General features: G+C 45.3%; 1 long non-coding RNA gene across 1 annotated transcript; it reads left to right on the forward strand.

Moving 5' to 3' along the window:
• The first annotated feature begins 14235 nt into the window (after positions 1-14235).
• On the forward strand, positions 14236-15487 carry LOC128120092 (uncharacterized). Its single transcript, XR_008221763.1, has 3 exons — positions 14236-14390; positions 14566-14724; positions 15232-15487. It is a non-coding gene; the product is annotated as an uncharacterized LOC128120092 (long non-coding RNA).
• The last annotated feature ends 8867 nt before the right edge of the window (positions 15488-24354 follow it).

Raw genomic sequence — 24354 nt, forward strand, 5'->3', positions numbered from 1 at the left:
TTTCTCCTTTTGCCCTAGCATGCTATATAGAAAATATCAATTGTCTGTATTAAGAAATAGGAGCAGTGACAGATCGTGGGGGCTGGAAGACTCCGCCACCACCTCATGTCTGCACTCGGGCAGAATCCTATGGTCTCTTTCACTCCCTGGGTCTTTTGTTGGTGATGGTGGTGTTTTTTGTTGTTGGTTTGTTGGTTGGGTTTTTTGTTTGTTTGGTTTGGTTTTTTTGTTTGTTTTTAGGGACAGGACCTTGCTATGTAGCGCAGATAGATATCTTACCATACATCTGCCTCAGCCTCCCACATGCTGAGTGCACAGGAATGTTTCAACAATACCTAGCTCATCCTTACATCTTTATTAAACCTTTAATTTTATTTTGATTTGTGTGTGTGTGTGTGTGTGTGTGTGTGTGTGTGTGTGTGTGTGTGAGGGGCAGGCATGTACCATAATGTGAATGTGGAGATCTGAGGACAATGTTTGGGAGTGGATTCTTGCCTTCTACCATATGGTTCTGGGTGTAGAGCTCAGACTGTCAGGCTTGGCAGCAAATGTCTTTACCTGAGGAGCCACCCCCCTATCTCCCACATATTTATGGTAACCTTTCTCTCTCCTAGCTCTTTCCAAATCTACCCTCCAGCACCTCAGCCCTCCCAGCTTCAGGTCCTCTGTTTCTTTTCTTTCTTTCTTTCTTTTTTTTTTTTTAAATAACCCACTGAGTCCTCTTTGTGCCACTTAGATACTGATGGGTATGGGGCCATTCCAAAGGGCATGGGCTACCTCCCAGGGGCCATGGCTGTACAGAAGACTCACTCTTTCTCCCACCAGAAGCCATCAATTACCAATAGCTCCTCAGCTGCATGTGGGGGATGGTAAGCCCTCCTCCTCCTCCACTCGGAACGTTGACTGGCTTGCTTTGGTGTGGGACTCCTGTAGGTAATCACAGCTACTGTGAGTTCATAAGTGTGGCAGTTTGGTCGTGTCCAGAAGATAGGATATGGTCATCCTTGGCCTCAGGCTTCTATGGTCTTTCTGCCCCCCCCCCCCCGTGGTGGTCCCTGAGGCTTGGTGGTGGTGGTAGAAGGGTGATTCAGGTGCCCATCTACAACTGAGTGTCCACGGACACTTACCCTCTGCACTTTGACCAGCTGAACTGAGTTTCCAAAGCAGGGATTCTTAACCGGGAGCGGATATCAGCGGAGACACCAGATACTCTGCAGTGCGTGCATTCATTATCAGACAAGAGATCTTTATAGAGAGGCCATGCTTTTCAAAGGACTTCATCCCCCAGAAAGGTTAGGAGTCATTCTTTTTTTTTTTAAATCAAAGTTTCTATACAGATTTAGAGAAAACACAGTCTGCTTTCTGAACCTTTGCTGCTATGTTGCCATTGGCTCCATCACTCTGGCTGCCCAAGAGGCGAGACACCTGCAATCGTTTACTGAGCTTTCCGTGGGTTGTTACAGTGACAGGGATCTTAACAGGGCCTGCTAGTTAACATTGTCAAAAGGCCGCATATTACCCCTGGGAGGCTAAGTTTTTCCCAAGGACTTGTCAAAATCTTCAAAAGCAGTGAGCCCCTTTCTGGTCCCTACACATGAATTTAGTGACAGATTGCCTCTTTAATGCAGGAGAACTGGAGAAGGTTTGTTCAGTTCACGCCTCTTAAGCTCTGTGGCTATCTTAACACATTTCGTTATTTTTAGCAGCGTGGTCAGGTGGACTCATACCAGCTGTCATTTTCTGTAAGTGTTGAAGTCTTTTACCAATGGCAGACTTCGTGAGTGTGCCAGCAACCATCCTGATCTACTGGGGCGGGTGACCAGTATTTGAGAGGAATCCACAATAATGTCACCTCCGTGGATGTAGGTAATGGACGTGTAAGTATTATTAGGAACGGCAGGTTCTTAATTACAGAGAAGGCTTTCAGTACAAAAGCTGAAATACAGGCATGTGTTACCGTGACAAAGTTGTCAAACTGTATTTTAAAGCCCTGCTTTCAGATGTGGTGCATTTCTGCCTTGATGTGGATTTTTTTTTTAAAATTTTCTGCTTCATATCTCTTGAGTTTCTATTAAGTGCTCAGTATAAAATAAGACCCTGGATCACCATCCCCGAGAACCTCTCTTCCAAAAGTGACCTCAGAACCGTCAGTGGATGACCTCTCCAACAAGATGTCTGCAAACTTCAGATCATAAGCATGTGGTAGGTTGTGAAATTGATTATTCGAGAACCCAAAACATGAGTCGATCTTTAATGAAATAATATAGAGTCTCAGAAGGTATGTAGGGTAAGTCTAAGTATTATTCTTTTTTGAAAAATTTTTTCTTTATGAATGTGTGGGTTGTGGTAGTGATGTTCTGGAAAATGTTTAATGACCAGGTTCTGTGGAAGAAGAGAGATATGCATATATTTATTATAAATCTTACTATTATAACAGTTATGTATCCACAATTTACAGCTAATGATTACATAGTATTCTTCATTATAAATTTAATTATAGCCAATTGATTCTCAAGGAAAGATTTACTGATTTTTTTTGCCAAAATTGTATTTATAGACAACTTATTAATTGCAAATAAACTAATTCAGTGAAATAAGATTGAATAAAAGCTTGACTTCTCATCAATTCAGCAAAGAAGTCCCTCCCATTAGTGATGAATGAGTACATTCAGATGTGAACCTTAGTTGATATTTGCATCTGTACCAATGAATAAAGATGGAAATGAAACAATGAAGACATGTTGAAACTTTACTAGTTCATTAATGGCACAAGTAAACCTTTGTTTAATGAGATACAATTTCAAATACTACAATAGAAAAACATTTTGCTGTTGTTTTGTGATAGTCACAATGTAACAGGTATAGACACTTTAAAACTTAATCAGCATCATTAATATTGTCGGTATCATGTTCCTTGTCTTGTTTTATTAGAATGTATCAGCATATATTAGTTGCACAAAAAAAATTGCCTTTACTTTCGCAGGTAGAGTACAAGGTAATATATTGAGCCTTAAGTTACAGTGTTTGCCTATTTCTGGGATGTAAGTATTTTCACCATAACTATTTCAATTTATCACTGGGACATCACTACTCAGAGTTTGAAAGAAATATTATGTAGCACATCATTATCTGGTATTTCTTTACACAGATTCAAGAAACAGCCTCAATGTTAGAGATGGTAATACAACATAATAAAAGAATTAGAACGCAGTAAGTTTGGAGGATTTGTAACTCTTGTTCTTAGTCAAAGTTATTTAATTGTATGTTTAGGCAATTTGCTTTTTAATGATGACTGTGTTTAATAACTGGCTGATAAACTTTATAAAAATGTATCAGTCTGCTCTCAGAAGCTCACAGACATGGCTGCCGCATACCATTGGCATCACAGAGAAGAGTGCATTTCTTACTGTAGGGTGTACCTAAAAATAAGGATGCCGAACTTCACCCTAAGAATCTCCTACTGGTGCTCTTACAGACACTCTCAGTAGCACAGAGTGTCACGGAAATCAGACTTACCTGCACACTGACTAGAACTGCACGTTAGGCTGCCTCTCCCGTCTGCCTGCGGATTCTCAGGCCTTGGCCTCCCTAACACCCAGAAACCAGATGTTTCCTTTCGTTTTGTTTTTAGTGCAGAACTTTGCCCAACATTCAGATCGGACTCTTTTGAGGACTTGGCTCCAGGATCATTTTTAAATCTTGAAGGAACCACTGAGCGTTCCCAAAGTTTGACTCTGGGGGCGGGTCGGGGAGAAGGGGGCGGCGGGGAGGAGGAGGAAGGAGAGGGGGGAAGGAAGGGGGGTCCTCAGCTCACTTGCCTTTCCTCTCTCTTCGCTTCTTTGCTCTCTCTGGTGACTGTAGCCACCTTTTCCCTTTGTCTCAGCTGCTCTCTTCAGATGCACAGCCCAGACGCATCAGAGGTTATGATGCTTAGTACATTCATGCAAGTTTTCCTCTCCCCCTCCTTCCCTCCCTCCCTCCCTCCCTTCCTTCCTCCACCTCTCCTTCCCTCCACTTCTCTCTCCCTCCCTCCATCTCTCCCTCCCTCCATCTCTCCCTCCCTCCATCTCTCCCCCCTCCATCTCTCCCTCCCTCCCTCCACCTCTCCCCCTCCCTCCGTCTCTCCCTCCCTCCATCCCCCATCCCTCTCCCTCTCTCCATCTCTCCCTTCTTCCTTCCTTCTTTCCTTCTGTTCTCCTCCTCTGTCTTTTCTCTCTTTCCCTCCTTCCCCCTCTTTCTTCTCCCCCTCCACCTACCTCCCCCCCACCCCTCTTTCTATCTTTCGTTCTGAGGTTGAAACCAGGACCTCGTGCGTGCTAGGCAAGTGCGGTACCACTGAACCAGGCTTTTGTGTCCATTAAATGAAAGATTCACAAAAAGAACGAAGCAGTTCTCTATAAAGAGATTGCTAAGAGGGGAGGCGGAAGCAGATCAGCGTGCGAACTGTGAGGAAGAGGCAAAAGGCCAACTGTCCCTTCTTGCTGCCCGCGTACTGCCATTTTTTCACGTTCATGACGGTTCTGTACATTAAAAATGGCAGAGCCCAGCAAAGAATCAGCAGGCAAGGCAGCGAGGAGCTCCTACTCTCCTGTCCCCTCTCGTCGCAAAGCAGAGTCCAGAAACGTTTGGAACCAACGACAATAAGTGACCGAATGGCTGTCACAGCCATCGGCCTAGTTGGTCAGGCCTGAAAGCGCAGAAGTGGTCATCGCTCCTCTCTCTAGCCCTCATCTGCAACTGGCCGCCACGTCCTGAAGGTCTCCCTCCAACACAGACTGCACATCCACTACTTCTCTCTCCTCAGGGCTCCCAGCCCGGCCCCTCGGTCCCTGGTGGATGACTTCCGTGTCCTCTCTTACAGGGTCCCTAACTTCTTGACTGTTTTCTTCCCCCAAATGGCCTCTCTAACACATAACCACTCTTCATTTCAGATTCCCTGTGCGAGTGAGGTCACACAGAATTGGTGTTCCTGTGCTGGCTTATTTAGTTTCAGATCTAGCCATGTTGTCATAGACTGCATTATCTCCTCTCAAAATGCTGAGTGATATTCATATAATATATGCACATATATAATCATTTCTTTGTGCATTCCTTTGTCGGTTCCAGTTAGATTGAGGAATTGCCATACAGTTTTCCATAATGGCGGCACCAATTTACATTCCCGCCTGCGGCGTACGTGGGTGATCTTCTCTCCACAAGCCTGTCAATACGGGTTATCCCTTCACTTTTTGATGACAGTCATTCTAACAGGTGTGAGGTGGTAGTTCATGGTGGCTTTGATTTGCATTTTCCTGATGATCTCACATAATGGAGAATCTTATGTGAAAAAAAATTCAACAAACAGAAACAAATTGGAGCCATAGTTACTGGAGGGGTGGGAGGATGGAAAAGAAAGTCAAAGTGTACACCTTGCAGTCGTTAGTGTGAAAAAGTCTAGGTGTGTGATGTGTATCACAATTACCATATCAATAATATTAGATCTAAAATTAAGAGAATGCATATGTGAGGTATATGTTCTTGTGTGTGCACATCGTGTGTGTGTGTGTGTGTGTGTGTGTGTGTGTGTGTGTGTTTGTGTAGGTCAGAAATCAACATCAGATGCCTTTGTTAATCACTCTCCATCTTGTTTTCTGAGACTGTCTCTCACTGCACATATAGCTCACCGATTTGGCTAAACTAGCTGGTTGGCAAGCCCCCCCGGGATCTGCCTCCCTTTGCCTTCCCAGTGCTGGTGTTCTTGGCATGCACCACCATGCCTGGCTTTTAAGGCTCAGGTTTTCATGCTTGATTGGCAAACACTTGCCTGAATGAGCCATCCCTCCAGCCCCTATACTATTTTAGGTGCTCTTAACACATACACAGAGTAGTAACTATGGAAGGCGATGGACACACACATTTGTTTGACTATTTTAAAAAGTTTTACTACGCATAGGCGTATAAAAACACCAGGCTATACACTCCAGATACACGTGGTAAAAATAACCACATCAACAGTCTAATGGCTTCCTGTTGTACATGGAGTAAATGCAAACTCTTCTCTGTGGTTTCGATTGCTTCTCTGACTCTGTCCTCCATCACTCTAGCCGCCCGGCCTTCCTTCTGTCCTTCAGGCACGCCAGTTTGGCTTGGACGTTGGTCCTCTCTCTTCTTTCCCCCTTTTCTTCGATCCCATCTCATCGCTTTCTCAGAGTGGGCTCCTGTGGTGGTATTGTGTTCCCCAAAATATTGTGCACCCTACTAAACTTACCTGGGGTCAGAGAACAGAACAGCCACTAGATATAGAGGCCAGAAAATGGTGGCACACACGCCTTTAATCCTAGCATTCCAGAGGCAGAAATCCATCTGGATCTCTGTGAGTTCAAAGCCATACTGGAAACAGCCAGGCGTGGTGACTCAGACCTTTAATCCCAGGAAGTGATGGCAGGAAGCCGATAGGTATTTAAGGCGTGAGGACAAGGAACTGGCCTGGTTAAGCTTTTAGGCTTTTCAGCAGCAGTTCAGCTGGGACCCTTTCGGATGAGGACACAGAGGCTTCCAGTCTGAGGAAACAGGATCAGCTGAGGAATTGGCGAGGTGAAGTCAGCTGTGGCTTGTTCTGTTTCTCTGATTTTCCAGCGTTGACCCCAATACCTGGCTCCAGGTTTATTTTTATTAATAAGACCATTTAAGATTCATGCTACAGGCTCCCTTCAGTCATTCACAAACCAGCTCAGATGTCACCTGCCTGGGTCTTCCCAGGCTGCCCCTTCCAAGGCAGCAAGATTGAAATGTGATTCCGATGGTTCCAACGTTCATTCATTTATTTCGCCCTCCGCACTAGAAGGAAAGCCATGAAAATAGAGGCTTTATTTTACTCACACCTCTTGCCTTGGCATCCAGGATAATCACTGACAAGTAGAAGACAGTATTTGAGTTGATGAATTCCAGAGTGATCTAGCCTCATCGTGCCCGTGATAAAATGAAGATACAGTGAGGATGAGGAAATTATTTGGTGGCAGAAAATAAGATTTAAGCCAACGTAGTTTACTGTCAAAGTCATTAACTTTAATACAGTTTTCAGCCTTTAATTTGAGACTTTAATACACTTAAATTACATGCTTTTCCAAAGAAACTATGAGTACAATTTTCCCTTCATCTCCTGGGGAAAACATCCATTAGCATTCCACGATTGTCTGTTCCACTGTGGAATCTCAGCTGTGGCATCATCGCTTGTGAAGGTCGTGGAAGAAACTGACAACCAACCTTTTGAAGGAGCACAGCTGCTTATTTTAAGAAGATAATTTTTCCCCTAAATGCCATTATCCTCAAAGAACACCATAGATGACATAAATCTTCCTTCTTGAAAAAAGAAAATGAAAGGTTGAATTGGGAGCATCAAACAGAATACAATTGGTCCATCTGGGCTCTAGTCTCAAATGTTTCTTCTGATCTCTGTTGGCTGCAGAGTCTAACTGATCCCCCCTTCTCTGTGACAATTCCCTGGTTCTCGGGAAGGAGCAAGAACATTTCCAGACCTTCTGTCTCTTTAAATTTTTCAAGTTAGTATTCTGGGAGGATTTCACACAGGTAAAATCGGCATTATCCCAAATTTCCCACGACTATACCAGCCATAATGAAAGATTGCGAAGAAATGCTTCATTTCCATCAAAACTACTTCAGGAAAAATGGAGCCATGGGTGTTTCCCACTGCCCCAGGCTGCAAAGCTCTTCTAGATTGGTTCCTTTCAGTCCCTTGAGTATTAACTAAAATCATACTGGAAAATCTTGTCAAGATCAAATGGTAATATGTTCCTAAATTATGGGATTATTTTCAGTGCTTCGAGCTCTTACACAATCTACACAAATTAGGCAGACCCAAGAAGTTCACGACAGATCCTACACTCGTTGACTTTTAGTAAGACAGCAATCCTCTGGCTTGCTAAGATTTCCCACCAACAGACAACCCATTTGCACAGCTCCCCACTTGCCAGCAGTATCTCCCATCAGAAATTAGGTTACGACAAAGCAGAAGCAGAGAGAGAGAAGAGCCTGAATAGGATGGATGTGGATGTGACTCTGTGTTCTGGGAAATTTACAACACATTGCAGGTGTCCGGGACGTGTTCTGATGGTTAAGTCCTCTTTACAAGTTCTTGTGTTGTGCCCAACACTGACAAGAAGGTTTAAGATGCACAACCGTCATACACTTTTTACACAGTTTTGCTGGTCTTGAAGGCCGGTTACCTCTGTGGTCCTAGTGACAAATTTCTCACCACAACACAGAAACCTACTGACCCTGTTACTCTCCTCTCTTCTCAGTGCCAGAGCTATTACACATTTTGCCTTGTCCTGCCATCTTTGGCAGCCTAGGAAATACTACACTACAACATACTTCCCTTTATCAGATTGGCAGAGAGCAAATGCCTGCGTGTCAACAAGGATGGAGGAGAATGAGAATACTCACACCGTGCTAACGGGAGTATAAATTGGTCCATCCCCTCAGGAACCAATATTTCAATATTTAGAATAGCCGAAGATGTGCATAATCACAGGCCTCGAAACCCTACTAGGAATATGATCTGCATGTTTGCATAAGAAAATACCAGAATGTTCATTGCAATTCTGTTGGCAATTGTATAGACTGGAAACAGGCCAGATCTTCATCACAGGTATGATAGATAAATTGTGGCATAGTTAACACAATAAAGTGGGCTGTGGTGGTTATAATGAACTCACTAGCACTGTGTGTTTCCGCATAGATGCATCCTTCTTTTACATTTATAGGGGTGCACCATGGTGTACCAGCTTGCTGGGACTCAACACGACTTGGAGCAGAAAGGGTTTATTTCATCTTATAGCCTAGAGTCCATCATGAGGGGAATTTAAGGCAGCAACTCAAGAAAGAGACCCAGAGGTAGAAACTGAAGCAGAGAGTGTGGAGGAACACTGTGTACTCCATGGCTTGCTCAGCCCACAGTGGCCTGGGTCCTCCCACATCAAGCAATGAACAAGAAAACGTACCCAGAGGCTTGCCGATAGGGCAGTCTGATGGAGGTATTTTCTCAAGTGAGGTTCCCTCTTCCAAGGTAACTCTAGTTTGTGTCAAGTTGACAAAAAAACTAACCAGCATACTTGGCATGGGTCAAGAGGTCAGAGGTCAGCTTTTGGGGGTTGGTTTTCTCCCTCTGCCAAGTGGGTTCCAGGGACAGAACTAAGATCGTCAAGCTTGATGGCAAGAACCCTTATTCATCGAACCATCCTGTCAGCCATCAACATGACTACAACTTCAAAATAAAGTGTCAATTCAGGCATGGTGGCGTAATTCTGTGAACCTAATATTCATTCTGGAAGCTGAGGCAGGAGGATGGCTAGTTCTGGGCCAGCCTGGGCTACACAGCATGGCCATGTCTCAAAACAGCAACACACACCTACTCAAAACTCCTAAACAACATTAAGGAAAAAATTAAGCTACAGAAGGATATACACAGTGTGATCCTATTTAAGTCTGAAAACAGACACAGAACAGGTCCCTCACCGCCACGAGGGGTGCTGCTTTCCTTGGCCACATGCTCTGCTATGATGTGCCAACTCATCTCAGGCTCCAAGGCAGTCAGGCCAGATAAACATAGATGAAAACTTCAAAGTATAAGCTGGAATAAATCTTTTGTCCTTTTAACAAAAGATGAAAATAATCCCCTGTGTTTTTTGCAGATCCAATCTTAGATGAAAAGTCTAAGCAACCATGAATGGAATTGGCAAACACCAAATTCAAGGTCCACCAGGATTTTGCCAGGATGGACAGAGAATATAGGAGATCCAAATATGTCTGTGGTTTATTTTCTCAAGCTGATGTAAAATCTGAAACAAATATGACAGAATGGTAGAATTTTACAAGGTGGGCTGTGGATCCATCCATAATGCCCAAATTATTCTCGACATTTCCCTATTTTTTGAAATGTTGGTAAGTCACGACCACTGTGAGTGGTTTCTTTTCACTCCATAATCTTGAGTGGAGCCTCTGAGCAGACATGCTCAGAGAGAGGAACCTAAGAATCCATGTCACTGAAGAATCTGGGATCAAGTGAGGGCTGACATTGAAACCCATTCATCCTGACCCATGGCCATTGACGCATACCTCTGTTGTCACCCTCTGACTATAATATGGCACCAGATTTGCTTCTGTAAGAGTGAGATCCAATGGAACTTTTCATAATAATCAAGGAATTCTGTATTTGTGTTGTCCAGCATGGCAGACTTTAGTCCCAGTGTAGTTACTAAACACTTGAAATGTGGCCAACGGGCCTACATAACTGTATCTGTAACTTCAGTGGCCTCGTGTCTGACAGGAGCTGCAGTGTGTGTGCTCCCTGTCATAATTTCACTTCTGCTGCTGGGGTAAGATACCCCAACAAAGGCGGAAAGAAAGGGTTAATCTGGCTTCCAGTTCTAGTGCCCCATTGTGGGGAAGTCAGGCCCAGAACTCGCACATGTACAGTGGTCAAGAGTAGAGACATGAACTCAGGCATGCTGCTTGCTTTCTTACTTGCTTGTGTTCATCTCAAATTCTCCACTTTCCCTCTGCCTAGGGAATGGTGCCACCCACAGTAGGCTGGCTCTTCCCATATGAATTAACTTAATGAAGATGACCCCCCCCCAATAGACAGCCCCACAGGCACAATGCAGACAGTCCTCATCCAGAGGATAACCATCCCACTCCTTAAGGGCAAGTACTGCACCAGGCATGGCGGTACATGCCTATAATCCTAGCATTTGGAAGCTGAAACAGGAAGACCGCAGTGAATTTGTGACCAGTGTGGGCTACTTATTGAGATCCTGTCTCAATATACAAAAACCATTTAAACAAAAGAACAGGGACTGTATCTTTGCCATCTTTATACCCTTAGCCGTAGGTCCCACCTCCACCGTCAGAGCACCTACCAAGACACTATTTGATGGAGGACTTCGATGAACATCTGCTAGGTTGATTTCTGGATTGAGTGCTTACGGTACCACAGACTAGCAAGTACTCCAGGGAAACCCACGTTATCCCTGTATATTCATTCAGCGTATTAAATAGACATGTCCTCTTGTGAGTTCTGTGCTGAACTATGAAGACCTCAAATGAATCAAAACAGTCTTTTTCCTTAAGGAATTCATGGTCTCCTCCAGGCAGTAATTCTCCTAGAAATAAGATGAGAAGAGGTGGCTCATAGGTAAGATAAAGACCTGGGCTCAGACTCCCTAGCCCTCAGGTATGAGGCTGCACATGGCAGTGCATGCCCTAATCCTAACACTGGGGAGGCAGAGACAAGCAGCTTCCAGAAGCATGCTGGCTAGCCAGTGTAGCCAAACCGGTGAGCCCTGGGTTCAGGGAGAGACCCTGTCTCAAATAAGACAGAGAGATCCCAGAGATACGGTTCAACAGTACAAACATAAGGAACAGCGTTTGGATCCCGGCACTCACGCAACTAGCTGGGTGTGCTCCCATGCTCGCCTGTAACCCCCGCGTGGCGTGAGCAGAGAGAGGGGGATTGCTGAGGCTCGCTGTCTGCCCGCCTCGCTAGAAAACAAAACAAAACACAAAACCAAGCTCTGAGTTCAGCTAGAGATCCTGCCTCAAAGGAACAAGGGAGGGAATAACAGGAGAGGGATGCCCAATGCCCTCCTCTGGTACACACCTGCGCATACACGTGTACACACAGACAGACAGCGACAGACCAACGGACTAAGATGGAGAATGATAAGGGAAGGGAAGCCTCCATATATCAACATCTGGGCTCTGCATGGGCACCCTCAGGCCCTTGTACCTGCACATACTCACGCACACACTCCTAAGGACATGTTTATTCATTCCCTTATTAATCCGTGTCTATAATAATTTCCGGCGTTTGTTTGAACGAACAATAACTCGGTAAAATGAAAATGATATAGTTACACTTGTTGAGAGAACCTTTGGCCTCTTTCGTCCTTCCATTTAACAAATACCTACGAGCCATCTTTTTGTGACTATTTCGCGGGGCTCTTCTTTATTCCGCGGCAAGAGAGCAGTTCTCACACTAGGGTCATGAGGCTGGCGGGCCACACACAAGGCTGCACTGTGCAGATGGGACCGATAACGTATTAGTCACTTGTACTCACAGCCTGAGGGTAGGACATGCTGTTCGGCACACAGGGCCACACAGCGGCTACACTTGGGAACAGTGTGAACAACCGAGTTACGTGGAGGATTTGTCGTATCAAGACGGAGGGCAAGTCTCCCAGGACGGCGTGACTGACTTGTTGGAGTAATTCTATGGCTTAGCAGGGAGCCCATCATGCAGAAATAAGTAAGAACTGTGTCGACCTACCCAGTTTGACAAGAAAAGGAGAGGGGGTCACAGCCAGACCATCTCGGACCCTCCTGATGTCACCAGATGTCAAGGCCACAGAGTAGAATACCGAACCTTTGTTTTAAGTCTTATACCACGCTGGGCCAGGCATCACGGTGGGTGCCCTCAGGGACAAGACAAGAACAAGGTTCCCCCACCAATGGGTCTTATAGCTTAATTTTCTGGCGTTTCGGTGGAATTGGTGAAGTAGAAGATGCTTTACCACAGACATGTTAACTCCCATCTCCCTAAGAGTCCAGCATGGGCAATGGGTCATGGCTTCTTTTGGCCACTAGAGGGCATTTCTTGCTTTCTGCAGAGGCTCCCGGTTCCTTGGGTTTTCCTTAAATTAACTCTGGTACATATTAAATTTTGGAGGTTTTTTTTTCCCCTCCCCTTTAAAGATGGGGTGTTATAGAGTCCACCACTGACGATCCTCCTGACCATCCTTTCTCTAACCTCCCAGGTGCTGGGGTCACAAGTGTGTACCACTCACTACACTAGGTTGTATGTGGTGCCACGGACCTAACCCCAGGTGTCACCAATGTTAGGCCAATGGAGCTGCGTTCACAGGCATGGGGAAAGAAATGTAAACAGAGCTCCAATTCCAAAGACTCCTGTCAGTGGGACTTGGGTTGAGCTTCAGATTTCAGATTTGGGTTTGCAGATTTCCTCACATGGTTCTGGGAGATGAGCACGGATGAATACATAAACATTTCCGTAAGACAGCCTATGGTCTGACCTGCGGGGTTCCCTTTCAGCCTAAGAAGTAAAATGAGGACTTCTGATAAGTCTTTCCATGTCCCATGTGTAGCTAGTTCTTTACTTCCTGGATAGTTGCTACTTTTTCTTTTCTTTGATCTGGAGTACTGGGGACTGAGTCCAGAATGTCATTCACACTAGGCAAGCATCGGACTGTGGATCTACATATCCCGCTCAACTATTACTTCTGAGCTAATTTCAAGAGTGAAATTTGATTGCTGTTGGGTTCAGGGTTTTAATTTGTTGATTTTTCTATCTCCCCCTCCCCGCCCCTCTCTTTTTCTTCCCAGGGCCTTGGACATGCCTGACAAGCATTCTACCCCTGAGCTGCACACGTAATCAGAATGAGTCCTTAAGACACCACAACCAACATAGCACCCACAACCAACGCCATTACAAAACACCCATGTGTGACGTCATAGAAAGCCTATTGCCAAGTCACGTTAAAAACGATAAATATCTACACACTCGATGTGATGTGTCCTTGTGGTGCGGAGCAGGGCTCCTTATATAGCTGATCATCTGTTGAGTGCAGGCTCCTGGAGGACCAGGGTTTCTGCGCCAGCCCAGACCATGCTGCCTCTGTCACCGAGAGACTTATGGCCACTGGGCGATCACTTCTGCAGCACTCTCCCTACACGGGGGATAGAGATTGAATGAGTTCCAGTCTGTTAAAGTCATTTACAGACCGTGATAGCCCTAACCAACAGAGCCCAGACCTCACCAGACTCGTCCTGTGAGTGCAGAGAGAGACACACTGTCACTCCTGCTGAGTTATTACAATGTCCTACATGAGAAGGGAGCCTTCTGGCCTCCCTGGGAGCCTCGAGTTAAAAAAAAAAATACTGACTGAGGTTGGTTTTAAAGCAAAGTAGAGGTGGGAGGCTGCCTTTGTTACCCTTGGACCTAAAGCCCCATGCTTGGAAAACATCCGTGTTTTCTGGTCTATGCCAGCAGTCAGCATTTCCAGTCCGCATGACCTGCTGTGAGTGCTGTACGGAGGGGGTGGCCAAGAGACAGCGGATAACATCCTCTCCCCTTGGTTTCCTCAGCCACTCTCCCATCTCGCTTCTGCCAGACACAAAACTCCTCCCTTCCTCTGCCCAGCAAACAAATGCTCGCAAGCATTCACTTCTGCAAGCGGACGTCTGCGAGGAGTAGCCGGTTGCCAAGGCTGGAGCCCTGAGGGCCCAGCTCAGGTTACCCATCCTGTGTTTACATCTCCAGATTTGCTTCCATCTCATTGGATTCGGAGCAGAAGGGGTTGAGGGACCAGAGCCGGGTATGCCACCACGTTAACAATGAGTCTCTGAGTTTTTCAGTGTTCTCTGCTTTGGATGGGGGCGGGGGTGGGGGGCATTGCTCTGGTTGTTGTTGTTGTTGTTAGTGGTATTTTTTTTTTTATATTGTTGTTGTTGGTTTTGTTTTATTGAGTTTCTTTGTTTGTCTGTTTGAAGACAGGGACTCACTACGTAGCCATCCCCAATCGGCTTGAACTCAGGATCCTCCTGCCTCAGCATCCGGAATACTCTGTTAAGGCTTTCTTGGGAGGACTTTGACTGTTCTTGTCTCTTCATTTAGAGTTGCAAGGCAAGCGGGCTCCCCTCAGACTCCCGGTGAGTTCCTGATGCAGAAGTTTACACTTGTTTGTTGGTGTAGTGACTTGATTGTAAAATATTCCGTGAAGCCAGTGGAAAGGACCACTCCAGGCAAGAAAACCACAGAGTTGTTAAGGACAACAGGCTGCCTTTGAAAGCAGCCTACTAAGTTAAGAGAGCCAAATGCCCCAGAAGACAGTGAAGGAGAGCTCATCAAGAAGAGGCAGGCATCCCGTTTTAGGTGAACTTACTTACAGTCCATCCTTGCCCTCCGGTGACGTTAAGAACACACAAATGCTATTCTATTTATTCATTGTCAGGTTGTTATTGGTTTTTTTTCCCCCCTCCCTGGACTACATTAGGAGTGTCTCCTTCCAACCAAGATTAAACAATGAAAGCCAGTGTCTCTCTGGTCCTGAAGCTTGGACAGCAGAGAGGCGCCCCTGAGCATGCTGGGACCTGACCTGGACCAATGACTACAAGACAGCTCTTTAAAATGGGTTTTCTTTTTTTTTTCCAAACCAGTTGAGGAGGCTCATTTATGAGGCTATGCAAATCGGACACATTCCTCAGTGTTGGCTTTTGAATGAGTCACTTGTGACACTCGCTGGACTACGCAGGCGTAGAACAACATTCACCCAACGACTCGAATGAGGTCGTCTATCCTGATGCCCAAGAAGACATCCAAAGAAACTGCAAGTGTTCTCCAGAGGCGCGGGCGTGACAGGGTGTGGACTTATAAATTACCCTCTCTCCAACCAAACAGGCAATTAGAAATCCATATCAGATATGCCGGCCTCAGATGGTGCAAGCAAAAAAAAAAAAAATCCATTTACATTAAAATGATAACAAGCAATCTATTATGAGTGCCCCTCCCTTTTTTCCATAATTATCTTCCATTTACAAAATACATTTCTAGACAAACCAAGCCTCGCAAGAGAGCACAAGAAAAGGGTAGGCCCCCCTTTTTTTTCTTTATAAAGCCAAGCCATAACTTTATTAGCTAAGAATTACAGCTGCCATTTTGTCAAATACATGCTTACTCCTGAGACGTGCCTTACACACTGGTGCTCACTTAACTCTCTAGCGACTCCTGAAGTAGGTACTATGACGTGTTTCTATGATAGATGGGGAAACAGGCTCAGAAAGCGAGCAGCTTGAGAGTCACCAAACAGCACGAGATGGACAGAGCAGCTACACACAGCCTTGCAAGGCATTAACTACTCAGAAAGGTGCCACCCTCCGATATACTGTCCCAGCTCCCCACGTAGGGCTGCACCCACCAAGAGGGAACCCACTTTCCTAATGTGAACAGAGGCCCTGCGTGGGCTATTGCGAGCCCTGCAAAGAGAATCTGGAGTCAAAGCCAGACAGCTGTTTCCACCCCGGTACTTCACATTATACTACCTTGCCAAGCATGCTTCCCTATCTCAAAGGGCCCCATAAAAGTCACAAAGAGCTCTCTTCTTTTCTGTTGGTCAGTACCGCAGGTGGGCATGGGGGAATGGTGAGTCATCCCTGAAGGATGAAGAGTAGGTAGATGCTTTGTAACTTTGGAATGGAGCAGCTTGGGTTTCTTTGGTTTGGTGGGAAGGGTTATGAACAGTAAGAGCAGCAAAGCCCATCCTAGAAACAGCCTGTGGCCTGACCTGGGAGGTCAGCCCAACTGTGGGAGTCTGGGGTGGCTCTGGATGAGTGTCTCTAAGTGCTCTGATGAGAGACATCATTTCAGTGCAGTGAGCCAAGAGACAAGAATTCTCAGGTAGACTCACCATAGGCTGGCATTTTGAACTTTGGCCAGACACTAACCTTCAGTGACCTCAATTTTCCACTGAAAACACAGACAGAGGTAATAACTAGGAAACTCCATGAAGCGAGCCAGATTGGAGGTTGGATGACTGGGTCATATGACCAGACTTCTGTTCCATTCACTTCCCAGCAAGCCTCGGCTTCTTTCCTAATCTTTCCCTGGGGAAAAGAGGCTACAAAACCTTGTTAGCATTATTGATGTCAGTAATTGAAATATAGACTCTTCCAAAACCATCTTTATCCAAGGAAAAGGCAAGGAAGGATTTGTCCCAAGGATCCAGTTGTCACTGAGTGAGTTTAAACATCGGATGAGGGTCTTGGGTCTTCCCATGTCCTAGTTAGGGTTTCTGTTGCTGCAATGAAACACCATGACCAAAAAGCAAGTTGGGGAGGAAAGGGTTTATCTGGTTTATACTTCAATATGTTGTTCATCATCAAAAGAAGTCTGGGCAGGAACTCAAACAGGGCAGGAACCTGGAGGCAGGAGCTGTTGCAGAGGCCGTGGACGGATGCTGCTTGCTGGCTTGCTCCTCATGGCCTTGCTTAGCCTGCTTTTTTATAGAACCCAGGACCACCAGCCCAGGGATGGCCCCACCCACAGTGGTCTGGGCCCTCCCCCATCAATCCCTAATGAAGAAATTGCCTTACACTCGGATCTTATAGTGGCATTTTCTCAAGGTTCCCTCCTTTCAGATGACTCTAGTTTGTGTGTCAAGTGACATAAGATCAGCTATCGAATCCCAGAACCTGCTCTTTAGCAAAGACTGGTGACTCGGGATAGGATACCTAGGACAGCTCTGTAAAGTATGTATTTTTTTCTAAACCTGTGCATATATTTATGGGGTAGAACACTGTAGAGTCATTATGAGCAGACGTTTATAAAGACGATGAGGTAATGTTAGGGTCAACTCTCAGCCATAACGTGAAGAAAAAAAGCAGGGCCCCAAAACATATGTCAGCTATGGAATGGAATATACATAAAAATAATATATCTGGCTGGGCAGTGGAGCACACCTTTAATCCCAGCACTCAGGAAGCAGAGGCAGGTGGATCTCTGTGAGTTCAAGGCCAGCCTGGTCTACAGAGCGAGATCCAGGACAGCCCTGGAAACCAAAAAACCCTATCTTGAAAAACAACAAAACAAAACAAGCCAACCAAACAAAAAATTACATACCCACACAGAGAAATCCTGGAGAGGAATACAGAAAATGAAAACAAATAATTGATTGGAGTGGTGAGAAAATGACTCAGTTTAGTGAACATTATCCTGAGGTGTGGCTGAGGGGTCGAACAATCACCGAGCTTGGTCAAGGCCATGGGTTCAATCCCCAGAACTGAGGAGGAAAATAGAGTGCCATCATGAACACCGCCAGGATGTGAGGTATACTCAGAAATCCCGGGATTTCCAACATTCTAAAAGCATGTACGGAAAACCGGGGACATAGACAATTCAGTCCCCTACTGATATGATTTTGAGCTGGTATTAGATCCCCTCTTTTCCTTGGTACTAGACATTTGAAGATTTAGCATTTCCTAAGACCTTTAGCTGCTATGTGAGGCTCTGTCAGCGGCATGCACACGCCATTAACCCGTGCCAAGAATCAGCACTGAAATTCCTGCTTCTTGAGGAAGAATTCACCCAGAGACTCTGGTTGAATAATGAGCTCTCGGCGAGTCTGAGGATGGAGGGTAGCATGGGTACCCTACTGCCTCAGAACTTTTACTTGGTGATAAATCAGGTGTACGCTTCATAAATGTTTACAGAGCGCGTGCGTGAGTCACTTCCCCTCGGTGCTCGGGTGACTCTGAGATCCTCCTTGGCTTAATCACCACCCTTGTAGGCGTTTCTCAAGGAGCACTCACTCACAAAGCACCTATTAAGTAGAGAACTAATAATTATGTCATCCCCATCCCTCAGAGAAAAGGTAGATTTCCAAAACACATCCATTTGTGCTCTAAAGGAAAAATGGAAATTTCTGACATGGCCACTATCTCTCTCCTTGATGAGATGTACACCTGGAGTCTCCGATCCCAATCTACCTTCCTCTCTTGCACCCTTGAGAAGCAAGTGCATTCAGTCAGACAGTCAACAGTGCAAGGAATTTTATGAGTAGTGTGATTCAGCTGGCTCACTTTACAGATCTGTAAGAAAACTGAGGACCAGAAAGTGAACCAACTCACCTAAGGTCACACACTACATTGGGGCAAAGCCTGGCTTCCCTACTCCCCTGGGACTGGAGATGAAATCCAGGGCCTTGGGCACTTCGGGCAAGCACTGAGCTTTCGATCTTTGAGCTACACCCCCAGTCTGGGAACCTTTCTTTTCTTCGAGAACTTAACCCATTCTGAGATCTGTCAGCTTAGGTTATGACGTTAGTTAATGTGGCCTCAGACCCTGGTTACAGTAATATATCCTGGCTAAGTGAAGAAGGTGTGGTGTTTACATGGCTATGGGTATGAGATTCAGTTGGATTGTGGGATGGAGATCTAAAAGTGGCCAATGGTGAATAAATCAAACGTGAAACCAACCCTACTACTACCAAGTACTTCAGGAGAACGTGGCTGGTGCCAGGCCGTGAGTCCCTCGCTAGAATCAATCCTTCACTGGATCTTGAACAATCGATCTTCTTAGATGAGAGATTCTGATTTCCCCTTCCCTAAGATGGAGACCCTGGGATGAAGCCTGGCCTTCACCAAGATGGCCAGTGAGATTCCTTACAATGACTTCCCAGTTCCTGACTGCCCATTAGAACCTGCAAGCAGTGTTCTTATGAGACTATGCCCCGCCCCCCTGCCACAACAGCAATGTGTTGATCCACCTCCTCCCCAACCCTGGAGAAACCCTTTTTGGAGCTCAGCTGGGATTTGCCATCTAAGGAAGAGAAGCCTCCCAGGTCAGCACCTTCCCTCCTGGTGATTCCTGACACTCTTGCTCACCCGTCAGGACTTCAGGGAGGGACCAAGTTCTGCCTGTCCCTGATGTGGATTCCAGGATACCGAGTACAGCAAGAGCACTGAGATCGGCACGTGTGTGTACTGCTTCCTCTATAATTAGCATCGCCAAAAAGAAGATCCTGTACTAGAGAGCTGCACCCCATGGCCTTCCATGTGGAATCTGCCAGATCATGCTGAATTTGTCCCAGGGAAGCTACGTGGGATTCTCTCAGTACCTCCATGGCTCAGCAGGTGGGGAAGACACCATCACCTTTTTTGTTGTCCCCATGAGCTCCATTTCCTGAAAGGATGTTCACACATCTTATCCCTTCAGTTTCAGAACTCAGTAGAGAAAAGAATCATGGGGACCTGTCTGGTGTCCTTGGCTAGCTCATCCAACCTTATATATAAGATGGGTATGGTGCCTCATGCCTATAATTCTAGCTCTCAGGAGGCAGAGGCAGGAAGAGCCTTGTAAGTTTGAGAGTCTGTATAGAGAGTTCTAGGCCAGCCAAGACTACATAACAAGAACCTGTCCAAGAGAGAAAGAAAGACCCATAAGTCTACAAGAGAATGAATCATCTTAACATATATATATATGCAGGCCCCTTAGCCACCACATCAGGTAGACAGGAATATGAGTCAATGGGTGTGCAGAGGATGAGCTCTGGCCAGGGGTAGGATTGCTGTGGCGTGCCCTTCTGCCTCTTTGGCTTCCCTTATCAAAGAGTCTTGAATATTCCACCCAGAATCATGATGAGAGTCGACTTTCACCGTGTCCGTCGCCAGCCATCTCCATTTTGAGTACATTCAGCAGTCCCCCCTCAGCCCCCCAGAATTGTGAGAAAGTCCATTTCTGTTGTCTAGGTTATCTATTCCATGGCCATCTTCTTTGTGGCATCCCAAGCTGAGTAATAGAGTTTGGAACCAGGAAAACAGGTGCAGTTCTGTAACAATATGTAAATGTATGGAAATAGTCTGGGAACTGGGTAAGAGGTGGAGGAAGTCTGAGCTTAGGGTACCAGCAGGTCTGGTTCTGGTGAGGGCTTGCTTCCTGGCTTCAGGTAGCTAGTGCCTCCTTGTCCTCTCTCTCTCTCTCTCTCTCTCTCTCTCTCTCTCTCTCTCTCTCTCTCTCTCTCTCTCTCTCTCAGGCCCTGCCCTCATTAACATAATTGAAAACTCAATTAACTCCCAAAGGCCATTTCCAAGTAATATCACACAAAGGGTCAGAGCTTCCCTGGGAGTGAACGCTTGAACTGAGAAAGCCTGCAGTTGGAACTAGAGTTAAGAGGGTGGGAATATGTGGTAGGCACTCATTTCTTCTTCCCATTTCCTATCGTTACTATACCTCATAAACTACCATTTCTTTTTCCATGTTAAAAGCACTCCCTCTGTATGTTAAAATGCATGAGTGAAGTGGGAGTCCCTGAACATTAATTCTTCTTGCTCCCATTGAGACTTTCCTCAAATTTCACTTGCTACTGGTTTATGAACATTTTCCCACATCAATAAATATTTTCATAAAACTATCTTCTAAGCTTCTCGAGAAGCCTGAAAAATTGCATGTACCATATTTTGTTCAACAAACCTTCTATTGTTGGAGATGTGTGTTGTCTGCAACTTTTGATCCTTAAAAAACAAGTTGGCAGGGTCAGCGAGATGGCTCAGTGGGTAATGGAGCTTGCTGCGAAGACTCATCGCCTGAGTTCAATCCCTGGGACTCACTGGTGACTCCTGTAAGTTATTCTCTGATTTCAGCATGCACACTTGCAGGCATGCAAGAACAGACTCAATAAACAAACAAACAAACACATAAATAAATGCAACTTTAAAACACAAGATAACAGCAAACATCTTGGAACAGCATTTAAATGTTTTTGCTCATCTATTTTTTTTTTCAGGATAAATTCTTAAAAACAGAATTGATGGAAAAATAATGCAAATATTTTGAAGTTTTGTCTTGAGACAGAGTCTCCTGAAGGCCCAGCTGGCCCGGTACTTATTATATAGTATGGCTTTAAACATTTACGTGATTCTCCTGCCTCTACTTCCAAATCCAGTCTTGGGATTACATGTGTATGCTCCTGCACCCAGCATTTCGCATTTGTTTTGGGGTACTGAGAATTGAAATCAGGATGCATGCCAAGCCAATGCTCTACCAGTAAGCCGTGTTGAGAACCTGGAGTGTGTTTTGAAAATATTTAGTACATATGCCCTGCTCCACTTTGGACAAGCTGGTTTAATTTCCAATTCTACCTACAAGAGTTGGTCCTTGTTCACTGAAGTTTACTGCTCAGCCCCTTCTTTCATCCAAGTCCCACTAGATCAATCAAAAAAAAAAAAATAGAAGGATCAGATACCAGAAGAACATCAAGGCGGAAAGAGGAAAATTCAAAGGGATTTTCTTGTCCCCGTATTTCTTACTCCAGACAGACTTGAGCAGACTTCAGACATTTCCTGTGTTCTCTGCCAAGGTGACCTAACTTTGTTAGGCCTCTTTGAGTCTCTCTCTCTCTCTCTCTCTCTCTCTCTCTCTCTCTCTCTCTCTCTCTCTCTCTCTCCTCTCTCTGTGTACACACACACACATATATATGATATAAATTAACACTACATTGCCAACATATCACAGACAAGTTCAGTGAGGCTGGTAGCTTCTTTGCCCTTCAGTGACTTTGGATTAGAAATGATAAACCAGGAGAAGGCTTTTAAAAGGCATCCCTGCTTCCCCTTCTACTTTTGAGACAGTATCCTCTAACAAAAACATTAACCAGCTGCCAAGCAAACTTTCTGGGTTGGCAGGGACTTGTCTCAGGGGCTTTGCAGATATTACATGTTTTTTGGTTTTGTTTTGTTTTTCTGTTTCCTTTGTTCCAAACATTTAAACATTTTACCTGCCTCCAGGAAACGGGATCCAGAGATTCTACTACCATCTGCCTACTCATCTCTTCTTTTTTTCCTCATTAAAAATTTTTTGAGATTATAATTGCAATATTTTTCCCTTTTCCCTTTGTCTCTCCAAACCATCCCGGCTTTCCTTCAAATTCATAACCTCATTTTTCACTAATTGTTATTGATATATATATATATATATGTGTGTGTGTGTGTGTGTACATAGATGAGCTACATATATACACACGTATGTGTATATATACATACATATATACCAATAAATATATATATATATAGTTATATATGTAGATCATCATCTCTTCTTGCAGGAAATGATAGCTAGCTCTTCGTGGCTGCCTACTGTACAATAACTGTGTGGGAGCCCGTTCTCGGGTTCCTCGTGGCTTTACCCAGCAGGTCCGCATAGAGGATGATTAGGACCACAGGCCTGAGTGCAGGTGTCTGAGACGGTCTGCACTTGGCTGTGCTGGGGGAGGAAGTCTTTTGCTTCACCCCTAGGCATCTCTATAAAAACCCTGGGGCAGAGACAGTCGGGGCCCGTTGGAATAGGTTCCAGGCCCTCTCGAGGCTATCCTTTATTTTCTATCTGTTTATCTCCACGATATTCTCCGCAATAAATCCTTCTATCTAATATTTCCTGCTGCTCACACTCAAGAAAACTCTGGGGAACTGTGGGGGTGGTGGGTAAACGCCCCACATAACTGTATCGCTATTTAATGTCTCTCTATTTTATCTTGTCCAGTAGCCTTTTGTTATAGATAGCACCATCATCATAACTGTCAGCTCTTATACAGATGGAGAAACTGAGGCACAAGAAGTTAAGTAAGTCATGCCCGGTACGGAACAGACCTGTAGAACACAGCCTGGATGGATCTAGAGACCATGTCTTAGAGCGCTGTACCGTGGCTCCCGCCTCTCCCCCCAACGCTAGCTGATAGGCCCCATCAAAAACTCTTGGTTGGAGCTGGTCATGGTGGCACAAACCTGTAATCCTAGCGCTTAGGAGCCAAAGGCAGGGGAAACACAAGTTCGAGGCTACATAGTGAGTCTGTAACAACAACCAAGCCCTTGGTTGTCATTAATGCCACAGTAAGCAGGCAGTGGCCAGCCTGTCCTCGCCTTCTGTAGAGGCTCCTGGGTAAGGTCCAAACCTTTGTCCACATCTTTCCTTCCTACCTACTGTTGTCTTTTGGTTTGTGTGTTTATCCAATTTCACGTATTGAAGGCCACTTTCCCCCAGCCTCTGACTGAACGTGGTTTTGGGTTCTCTCACCTATGTTTAAGAATTTATGTCATCCCTATGGTTCAGACTGGCTGGTCTCTCTCTCTCTCTCTCTGCCTCTCAGCCCAGTTTTCAAGCTAACAATGATTCCTCTGTATCTCATCTGCAGTTATAGTTCATTTTGACTGTGACCACAACAGGTATGACATTCAGGAAGCAGTCTATAAAATTGATGTGGTAAACGCATTCCTATGTCCATGAAAGGTGTATTATTCACTCAGACACAGGAGAGACTTTTACTTAGGAGCCTCAGGGGAGCAGGGGACAGAGGGCATCACATAGTTGGCATGTGGGCATCAAGGTTCTTCATGAAGCTTCTTGTTCATTTGTTTCTTTTTCCTCCAAGGCACACAACAGGGCCTCTCAGGCAACTGTTGACATTCAGGAGTAAAGTCAGTATATTCAAATGGCAGGGATGAGTCAGAGCCCAGTTGGACTAGTGTCTTTCCCTGGGTTTCAGCTGCCCAGAGACCTTCATTACTCACACAGTCCTGACCTGAATGCTAACTTTGTCCTGTGGGGAAGAAATCTTTGTAGCTGTGTCAAGACATGGGTGAGAAACTCTTCAAGGAAAGGACATCTGTCAGCTTGAATAGGAGGTTGATCTACCCCATGTACCTTTTTAAAGGAGTCCGGCAGGCGTACCAGATACAAGTGAAGGAGTAAAAGATGGTCTGTGACCTCAGCTTACACTGAGATCTCTTGTGATCTTC

The sequence above is a fragment of the Peromyscus californicus genome, unplaced genomic scaffold (genome assembly GCF_007827085.1).
Source record: "Peromyscus californicus insignis strain IS unplaced genomic scaffold, ASM782708v3 Scaffold_24__1_contigs__length_46423439, whole genome shotgun sequence".
NCBI classification, from domain to species: Eukaryota; Metazoa; Chordata; class Mammalia; order Rodentia; family Cricetidae; genus Peromyscus; species Peromyscus californicus.